The sequence below is a fragment of the Palaemon carinicauda genome, chromosome 22 (genome assembly GCF_036898095.1).
Source record: "Palaemon carinicauda isolate YSFRI2023 chromosome 22, ASM3689809v2, whole genome shotgun sequence".
Taxonomy (NCBI): Eukaryota; Metazoa; Arthropoda; class Malacostraca; order Decapoda; family Palaemonidae; genus Palaemon; species Palaemon carinicauda.
The window spans coordinates 60851160-60861894 of record NC_090746.1 but is presented as its reverse complement, the minus strand read 5'-3'; positions in this window follow the sequence as shown (position 1 = coordinate 60861894).

The following is a 10735-nucleotide window of genomic DNA, read 5'->3' as shown; positions in this document are numbered from 1 at the left end:
TGTGTAGAAGAAAATTAAAACAATATCGTGCTCAATTAGAAATAAATTTCTACCTCACACTAGGATCGGACCGTAGGCCTTTCAAATGAAAGGCCAGGTAGCTACCAACCATGCTACCAGAGGCTCTAGAAAAAAAAGTTGGAACCTAGTGCTATCATCATTTCCGCATTTACCTGGCGAGACATCAGTCTCATGCCACTGAGTTTTACCCGACTTCCCGGCCCACCAGGTGACACAATTGACAGCTTTTCATTCGAATTACCCCTAATGAGTCAATATGGAGGAAAATCGTGCTCAAATAGAAATAGATTTCTATCTCATACTGGGATCGAACCTTAGCCCCTTCAAATGAAAGTGTTATATCATTTTGATGGAATAAGTTGTAGATCATGGAATCATATTTAGTATCATTAAATTGTTTTTTTATTTTTACTGGAACCATTTTATATCCTGGAATCATATTTAGATACTGGAATCATAACTAGTATTATTTAGATGGGTTTTTTTTTCTGAAATCCTATTTAGATCCTGGAATAATATTTAGTGTTATTTAATTGGTTTTTCTTTTTTCCTGGAATCGTATTTAGGTCCTGGAATCATATTCAATATTATTTGATTGGTTTTCATTGTTTCTGGAATCATATTTAGTATTATTTGATTGGTTTTCATTTTTTCTGGAATCATATTTATTATTATTTGATTGGTTTTCTTTTTTTTCTGGAATCATATTTAGGTCCTATAGAATATGTAGTATAATTTGATTGGTTTTCTTTTTTTTCTGGAATCATATATAGGTCCTGGAATCATATTTAGTATTATTTCATTAGTTTTAATTTTATTCTTCTTCGTAAACCTTGCTCGGACAAGTGTCGACAACTGCATTGAGAGAAGTGATATGTATACCAATGAGGCTGAGATGAATAGAGATGAATAGTCTCCAATGTGGCTGATGAAGTCTGATTTAGCTCGTGTCGGTTGCGCTTGACAAAATAACATCATTACACATTCGGTGACCTGAATGAGCATAATGGAACTTAGTTTACAGTATTACGCGTCTTGCATGCAAATGGTGCCGGAAGCTTGTTTCCCGACTCAATGTGAACATGTGAATGCTTGAGGGGAAAATGTATATTTGCCTTGCATGTAGTCATAGAACTTAATTCACATAATGTGGAGGAATATTTACTTTATCATTCTAAAGGTTTAACTAGTCTCTCTCTCTCTCTCCTCTCTCTCTCTCTCTCTCTCTCTCTCTCTCTCTCTCTCTCTCGCTCTCTCTCTCTCTCTCTCTCGCTCTCTCTCTCTCTCTCTCTCTCTCTCTCTCTCTCTCTCTCTCTCTCGTTGAGAATTGGTAATGGAAACTTTTCCATTCCTTATATTTTCAATTAATTAATTTTCTTTTGACAGGAGAATGAACGCTCAAAATTAATAGTATATTTAGTTTTATAAATGCGTAAACATATAGTCATATGTATGGATATCGAATAAGAACGAAAGATTCAAGAAAAGGAAGACGTGTGGAGGTGCCATTTTGAAACTTTTTGGTCAGACGTTACGAAATTTTATTTCATATTCTGTAAAATATATATAAAATAAGAAATAAACTCCGCAACACTTATAGCAGGCTTGCTGTAAAATTAGTGGTATCGAAAACAAGAGGAGTAAGACAAAATCTTGTGCTGGTTTTTATATGGTTAGTTGAAAGATTATATATATATATATATATATATATATATATATATATTACATATATAAATATATATATATATATATATATATATATATATATATATATATATATATATATATATATATATATATATATATATATATATATATATATATATATGTATATATATTTATATATGTATATATATATTTGTATATATATATATATATATATATATATATATATATATATATATATATATATATGTGTGTGTGTGTGTGTGTATATGTAGTTTTATGATCAGGATCTACACGATTTTTAACGTATTTTATACATCAATTTCACCATGAAATTAACACGCGATTATCTGAATCTGTTTCCTTGTTCATTTTGAATGCCTTCCTAGTTGTGCAGCCTCTGCCAACTTGGATGTCATATAAATAAGCTCTTGAGATTTGGTTGCATAAGAGGATTGCGGGTTTCGCCTGAGCATCGGGGAAATGAATGGTTGATATTTGACTTGTAGGAAGGTTATTAAACTACCAACAAATAAGTTGGCGTTTGTGGGAAATATTACGATAACGAACCGCCGTTAAATTGCAATATATACTATTATATTTTAAGGGGTTATATTGCAGGAAACACTGCATCAACGTAGATTTTTGAAAAGTGACATGTACAGTATGTTATGTAAGTGTAATATACTTTATTTCAACGTACCTAGATGTCCACCATATACATTCAACTACATAATTTACATTTAATTAACATTAATTTTAGATGTGATCTGTATTTATTTTTATTTCAAAGAATGTTGGTTTTATTTGCTTATCCTGGATATGTATACGATAATCACTCAAGTACAGTTGGGGGACAGGTTTTTCTGGCACACCTCTCTCTAAGGAAGTGCACCCTTTCACACTGTTACTGTGCAGCGAGTTCCTCTGTGTAGCCCCGCCCACCTCCTCTGCCACCTCCCCCTATACTCGCTGTTTGATTACTTACTGCGCATGCAGAGTATGACAGGATGCATTTCTTCGGAACATGATGTGTCAGGAGTTTCTGTGTTCAACTGTACATTTGAAATTAGTTAATATAGTTCATCCTATGCTTTTGCCATAGTGGTGGAATTTTAAAACATCATTGTTTATTTGAGACATTAATGAAGCATTTTCTAATATAAAACTATCTGTTCCTCTAATAATTAGAAGAGAAAATAGCCAATAAACCGACGAAACAAATAAGAAGATCAATTAGAGTCTAATTGATCTTCTTGTTTGTTTCGTCAGTTTATTGGCTATTTAGTCTGCCTTGTTATTATTGCGATATTCCAACATCTTGATCGATTGCGCCATGTTATGATCAAACGCGAACTGGAATGGGAATTGTGTCGTGGGGAAAGGCTAATCTGACGACATCCAAGTAGGAATAGACGTAGGAAATGATTACCCTCAGAATTGAGGGTAAACCAACTTCTGGGAATAATTGCTATGTTTGTTCTCTCATTCTATTTTCGTGAAGAAGTTATTGATATTGTTTTGATCTAGTGTAATAATTGTCATCGTATTCGCTCATTAAAAAACCATTGGATTTTCATTCAATTTTCTTTATTCAATAATTAAAACTACATTTGCAGGCGGCATTTTCAATTTTATCAGTCTTTTCTTGTGCCGCTGTTTCATTATTGTAACTGAATTTTCTTCATTATCATTGTCTCAACGATAACCTTTTCCATTTCTTCTTCATATAAGCTTCAACTTTGTTAAAGTAGAAGTTGAGACTCAGCCCAAATTTTGCTATTCTGCTCCTTACATTACATTCCGTGATTTCTTATATAATAAATCGTAACTGTTTTGTTATATATATATATATATATATATATATATATATATATATATATATATACATATATATATATGTATATATATATATATATATATATATATATATATATATATATGCATATATATATATATATATATATATATATATATATATATATATCTTCGGTCACGCTTAGCTTTCTTCTTCTAAATAATGTGGTTGTGAGATATATATATATATATATATATATATATATACATGTATATATTTATATATATATTTATATTTAAATATATATATATATATATATATTTATATATATATATATATATATATATATATATAAATATATATATATATATATATATATATATATATATATATATATATATATATATATATATATATATATATCTTCGGTCACGCTTAGCTTTCCCCTTCTAAATAATAGGGTTGTGATATATATATATATATATATATATATATATATATATATATATATATATATATATATATATATTTATATTTAAATATATCTATATGTATATATATATATATATATATATATATATATATATATGTATATATATTTATATTTAAATATATATATATATATATATATATATATATATGTATATATATATATATATATATATATATATATATATATATACATACATACATACATACATATACCAAGGCACTTCCCCCAATTTTGGGGGGTAGCCGACATCAACAAAGAAACAAAAACAAAAAGGGGACCTCTACTCTCTACGTTCCTCCCAGCCTAACAAGGGACTCAACCGAGTTCAGCTGGTACTGCTAGGGTATCACAGCCCACCCTCCCACATTATCCACCACAGATGAAGCTTCATAATGCTGAATCCCCTACTGCTGCTACCTCCGCGGTCATCTAAGGCATCGGAGGCAGCAGCAGGGCCTACCGGAACTGCGTCACAATCGCTCGCCATTCATTCCTATTTCTAGCACGCTTTCTTGCCTCGCTCACATCTATCCTCCTATCACCCAGAGCTTCCTCCATTCCTCTCGTACTTGTCCCATCAACTCTTGCATTCATCACCTTCTTTAGCAGACAGCCATTTTCCATTCTCTCAACATGGCCAAACCACCTCAACACATTCATATCCACTCTAGCTGCTAACTCATTTCTTACACCCGTTCTCACCCTCACCACTTCGTTCCTAACCCTATCTACTCGAGATACACCAGCCATACTCCTTAGACACTTCATCTCAAACACATTCAATTTCTGTCTCTCCATCACTTTCATTCCCCACAACTCCGATCCATACATCACAGTTGGTACAATCACTTTCTCATATAGAACTCTCTTTACATTCATGCCCAACCCTCTATTTTTTACTACTCCCTTAATAGTCCATGAGCCAGGACCCGATTTTTCACTAATTGGTACCACCCAGGGTGGCAAATCCTAGTGTTGATTTTTAGAAAGATACATACCTACCGCTAATATTTTCATGTGATAACCATTGCTTTGTGGTAGCTTAAGTATGGTTATGAGCCGTTAAATAATATCACCCTGTTAACTCAAAAACTTGGATTTTTCCCCTTTAGCTGGTAATACCTAGTTTATATATTTCTATTGACTGGATATCAGGTATTGGCTACATGTATTTGTGTATTTATAAAGAAACTAGACCCCGAGATAGCTAATTATATTGGTTCTGTGTCATTTTTTGTTGTTTTTTTAGGTAAAACAGCTCAAGAGGAAAAATTAGGGGGTGGGGCAAGTTCTTGTCCCACAAAATTTAAACAATACACTTCAGATGCATCACATCCTATTTGGCTGCTTAAGGCATGATCAGACAACATTTCAAGGACTTACTTGTCAATGTGAGAGACACATTTGTAACAGTAACTGCTGTTTCCTTGAAAATTAAAAATCAAATTAGAAATATTTGGCGGTTCTGGTCCGATCCGCATACCAACTTCGCCGTGCAATTTTACTAGTTGCGTTTTTACATCTGCCTTATTAACTAGCATAATACACTGAAACAGACTACTCTATGTATACATAGAAGGGAAGACAAAATCAAAGCCACAAACTATACCATGTGCCCCTTTTATGTGGTATAAAAGAATACATACATAATATCACTATAGGAAACAGATAGGGAATATTATTATTGATCAAGCAGACGTTATTTACGCATGTCCATTGTATACCATAAGCAAGCTATATGCACAACAATATAGCTTCATGTTCTTGTTAACTTTATGGTTTTTTTGTACATACATCAACAAAAATATCAGTTTTAATCATTTTTATCATCATCATAATCATCGTCCGAGTCATCTTTCCTAAGAGTATTCGTTTGGCCAGTTCTCTCCTCCTGTCGTTGCGCTTCTTGGTCGAATTTCTTTTGACGAACATCTTGAAGGCGTTTCATAACTACGGAACCCAATTGAACCATTGATTCTTTTGCAATTAAAATATCCTTTTTATACGTAAGAGGTCTCGTGTCTCAAATTTCCTCTCCTGATGATGATGATTTAGATTGACTCGCCTATATACAAGGCAGACCACGGCCCCTTGTGTTGGCAGCATGTAAGGGGAACGGAGCGCTGGTTGTATCTTTTAAAAGCTGTTACTTATGTTGGATGACACGAACACTGATGACAGACAGATGATGATAAGTCTGACACAAAATGACGACCGAAGCTGGAGCCCGAATTTCAAATCCGGGGCGCAATAAACCAAAAATCTCCAATCCCAAAGCCGTTCCTTCGTCGGTTCTAGATAATTATTTTTCTTATAAGCACGTGCTAACAGGAAGATGTCCAATTGGAGTGTCCCTCCTTAGAAGTTCTTCCTTTTAGAGGAAAAAAATTTACTTCAGATTGAAGAATTTTAGCTTTCTCTGGTCCTTCAATATTCTCTACTTCTGTGTAGTTTCCGCCTTATTCTGCACAATCTTTATTTTTGGATCTTCAACATTATGGACTTTACTTTCTCATTTCAAATCCGCACAATCGTGAAGTGATCAACAAATAATAACTAGTTCTCCTTTTCGGATACTTTATTTCTTCTCTCCCGTTCTACTTCCTGTCTCCCTCTTCTTCCTGCATTTTCTGTCCGAATCCTTTCAAATAAATCAGTTATTAGTCTTCAAAATTCTTGTTTAGCTTTTCATAACTGCCTCCCTGATTCCACTTGTCGTTGATCCCTTTCGTCTTAGAAGAAAGAAGTCTTCAAAACAAGAATCTTGAAGACTTCTTCTTTCTCTCCATAAGGAAGGAGAAGTCTTCAAAACAAGAATCTTGAAGACTTCTTCCTCGTGGAGAGAAAGAAGAAGTCTTCAAGACTCTTGTTTTGCTTTTCATGATAGCCTTCCTGATTCCCCTTGTCGCTGATCCCTTTCTTCTTAGAAGAAAAAATTCTTCAAAACAAGAATCTTGAAGACTTCTTTCTCTCCATGAGAAAGAAGAAGTCTTCAATGCAAGTATCTTGAAGACTTCTTCCTCATGGAGAGAAAGAAGAAGTCAAGATTCTTGTTTTGCTTTTCATGACTGCCTTCCTGATTCCACTTGTCACTGATCCCTTTCTTCTTAGAAGAAAGAAGTCTTCAAAACAAGAATCTTGAAGAGTTCTTTCTCTCCATGAGGAAGAAGAAGTCTTCAAAGCAAGTACCTTGAGGACTTCTTCCTCATGGAGAGAAAGAAGAAGTCTTCAAGATTCTTGTTTTGCTTTTCATGACTGCCTTCCTGATTTCACTTGTTGTTGATCCCTTTCTTCTTAGAAGAAAGAAGTCTTCAAAAGCAGAATCTTGAAGACTTCTTCCTCATGGAGAGAAAGAAGTCTTCAAGATTCTTGTTTTGCTTTACATGACTGCCTTCCTGATTCCCCCCTTCATGTTTTTTTAAAAATAAGCTGGATGCAGGACTCTCTATTCTTGGCTGGGCAGGGCTGGCCCCCTTCCTGCTAGCCCTTCCCACTGGCAGGGTGGGGCTCCCCCCCCCCTTCCCACTGGCAGGGCGGGGCTCTCCCCTTCCCGCTGGCAGGGCGGGGCTCCCCCCCCCCTTCCCGCTGGCAGGGCGGGGCTCCCCCCTTCCCGCTGGCAGGGCGGGGCTCCCCCCCCCTTCCCGCTGGCAGGGCGGGGCTCCCCCTTCCCGCTGGCAGGGCGGGGCTCCCCCCCCTTCCCGCTGGCAGGGCGGGGCTCCCCCCTTCCCGCTGGCAGGGCGGGGCCCCCCCTTCCCGCTGGCAGGACGGGGCTCCCCCCTTCCCGCTGGCAGGGCTGTGCTCCCCCCTTACCCCTGGCAGGGCGGGCAAACCTCCTTCCTGATGGCAGGGCGAGGCTTCCCCCTTCCCGCTGGCAGGGCGGGGCTCCCCCCTTCCCACAGGTAGGGCGGGGCTCCCCCCTTCCTACTGGCAGGGAAGGGCTCCCCCCTTTCCGCTAGCAGGGCTGGGCTCCCCCCTTCCCACTGGCAAAATTCATCATATATATATATATATATATATATATATATATATATATATATATATATATATATATGTATATGTGTGTGTGTGTGTGTGTGGGTGTGTTTAATATATATATATATATATATATATATATATATACACATATATATATATATATATAATTATATCTATATATATATATATAGCGTCGAGTTTATATCACCCACTTACATAAAGCTCAATTTCAAAATAAATATAATCTTGAGAAACATTATAAGCTCCATTCTCTAGAGCCATGATGTTCGTGAAGTGAATCTTTAACTCACTAAGAGTTGGAATTGTTGAAAGACAAACAGGCAAGAATGGAAGTAATAGGAAGTAATAATGTCGTTTCTGGAAGGGTTGCAAGATTTCGGTAGGTTTGAATAAATGGATAAATTTCAGGAATTTAGAAGGTAAGAAGAACTAATTACGTTTAATAAATCCAAAGAAATGTCTTACAATTCCAAATCATAAAATGGCTCAGTGCGCGGGCCAATATTCACCTCGTCAGAACTCTCAAAATTTACGTTTTGGTCCAATTATTATTATTATTATTATTATTATTATTATTATTATTATTATTATTATTATTATTACCTCTGCCAAGGAGGACATGTTTGTCACTAACCTAATTCAAAAAGTTACGGGTGAATTTTGACCAACGTAATACAAACATATTAAAAACGATGTATTCAGGCTGAATCTCTCTCTCTCTCTCTCTCTCTCTCTCTCTCTCTCTCTCTCTCTCTCTCTCTCTCTCTCTGAATGTCATTTAGGCCGGCAAATCATGTATGGTGGTTTTTTTTATTATTATTATTTCTTATCGAACCATATCTGAATATACTTTTTCTTTCATCGGTGACTTGAACAAGACTATTTCGAAATAATCTAATGTAGCTGTTAACTGAAGGCATTGTTTAGCTGCGATACTCCAATAATTTCTACATGACTTGTCGGATTCATGATATATATACATACAAATATATAAATATACAGTATATATACATATATATACATGTGTATGTATGTGTGTATTCAGTATTTGCAGTGGATATTCGAAACGTCAAATGATAAAACAGAATGAAATATGGCAACTCGATTTGTAATATTCTAATGCTTTCACTAGCAAAAACACCCCTTTGCTATCTTTGATTCGTTAAGGTTGGAGAGGGCTCCGCCCATTTCATAGTAGTAGTAAGAAGAGCAACACCTTTTCTGTTTTGTCATGAGAACACTAGAGACATCTGACGAAAGATTTCGCCCGGGTGTCTGCGTTCTTTTGATTCTAACTGTACATAACTTCAGTTTTGTAAAGGATTTCATCATCATCAATATGATTTAGGAGTAAGTGACTTAAACTAACTGACTTCAATGGAAACTCTGAAAAGAGTAAAGATTGCACATTATGATTGAGAATCTTACCTACATCATCTACTTTTTAGCATTCCGGAAAAAATGAAAATTCTGAAAGGAATATCTTTAAAAATGTTTTCAACTGCTGAAAATCTGAAGAAAAACTCAATCTAAATACAGTAGTCTTATCTTCCAACATTATCATGGGTTCACACACCAATTATTGACAGAAAACCCACACTTTTACAACAAATTACAAAGGTTGTAAAAATAGAATAAAATGAAATAGATAAAAACAAATAAAAAATAATAGCAAAAACTTTGAGTGGCCTAAAAATATATTAAGCTACTCCGTTGAAGAGGTTATCACATTTAAATGTACTTATAGGGACCCAATCTACAAATTGGTGCTAAAAAAGTTTTGCCACCAGAGGTGGTACCGATATCTTGTCTGGCTCATGGACTATAACTGCCCCCAACACTTTGCAACCTTCATTCACTCTCTGACGTACATCTGCTTCCACTCCACCATTTGCTGCAACAACAGACCCCAAGTACTTAAACTGATCCACCTCCTCAAGTAACTCTCCTTTCAACATGACATTCAACCTTGCACCACCTTCTCTTCTCGTACATCTCATAACCTTACTCTTACCCACATTAACTCTCAACTTCCTTCTCTCACACTCTTCCAAATTCTGTCACTAATCGGCCAAGCTTCTCTTCTGTGTCTGCAACCAGTACAGTATCATCCGCAAACAAAAACTGATTTACCTCCCATTCATGGTCATTCTCGTCTACCAGTTTTAATCCTCGTCCAAGCACTCGAGCATTCACCTCTCTCACCACTCCATCAACATACAAGTTAAACAACCACGGCGACATCACTCATCCCTGTCTCAGCCCCACTCTCACCGGAAACCAATCACTCACTTCATTTCCTATCCTAACACATGCTTTACTACCTTTGTAGAAACTTTTCACTGCTTGCAACAACCTTCCACCAACTCCATATAACCTCATCACATTCCACATTGCTTCCCTATCAACTCTATCATACGCTTTCTCCAGATCCATAAACGCAACATACACATCCTTACCTTTTGCTAAATATTTCTCGCATATCTGCCTAACTGTAAAAATCTGATTCATACAACCCCTACCTCTTCTAGAACCACCCTGTATTTCTAAGATTGCATTTTCTGTTTTATCCTTGATCTTATTAATCATTACTCTACCATACACTTTTCCAACTACGCTTAACAAACTAATACCTCTTGAATTACAACACTCATGCACATCTCCCTTACCCTTATATAGTGGTACAATACATGCACAAACCCAATCTACTGGTACCATTGACAACACAAAACACATATTAAACAATCTCACCAACCATTCAA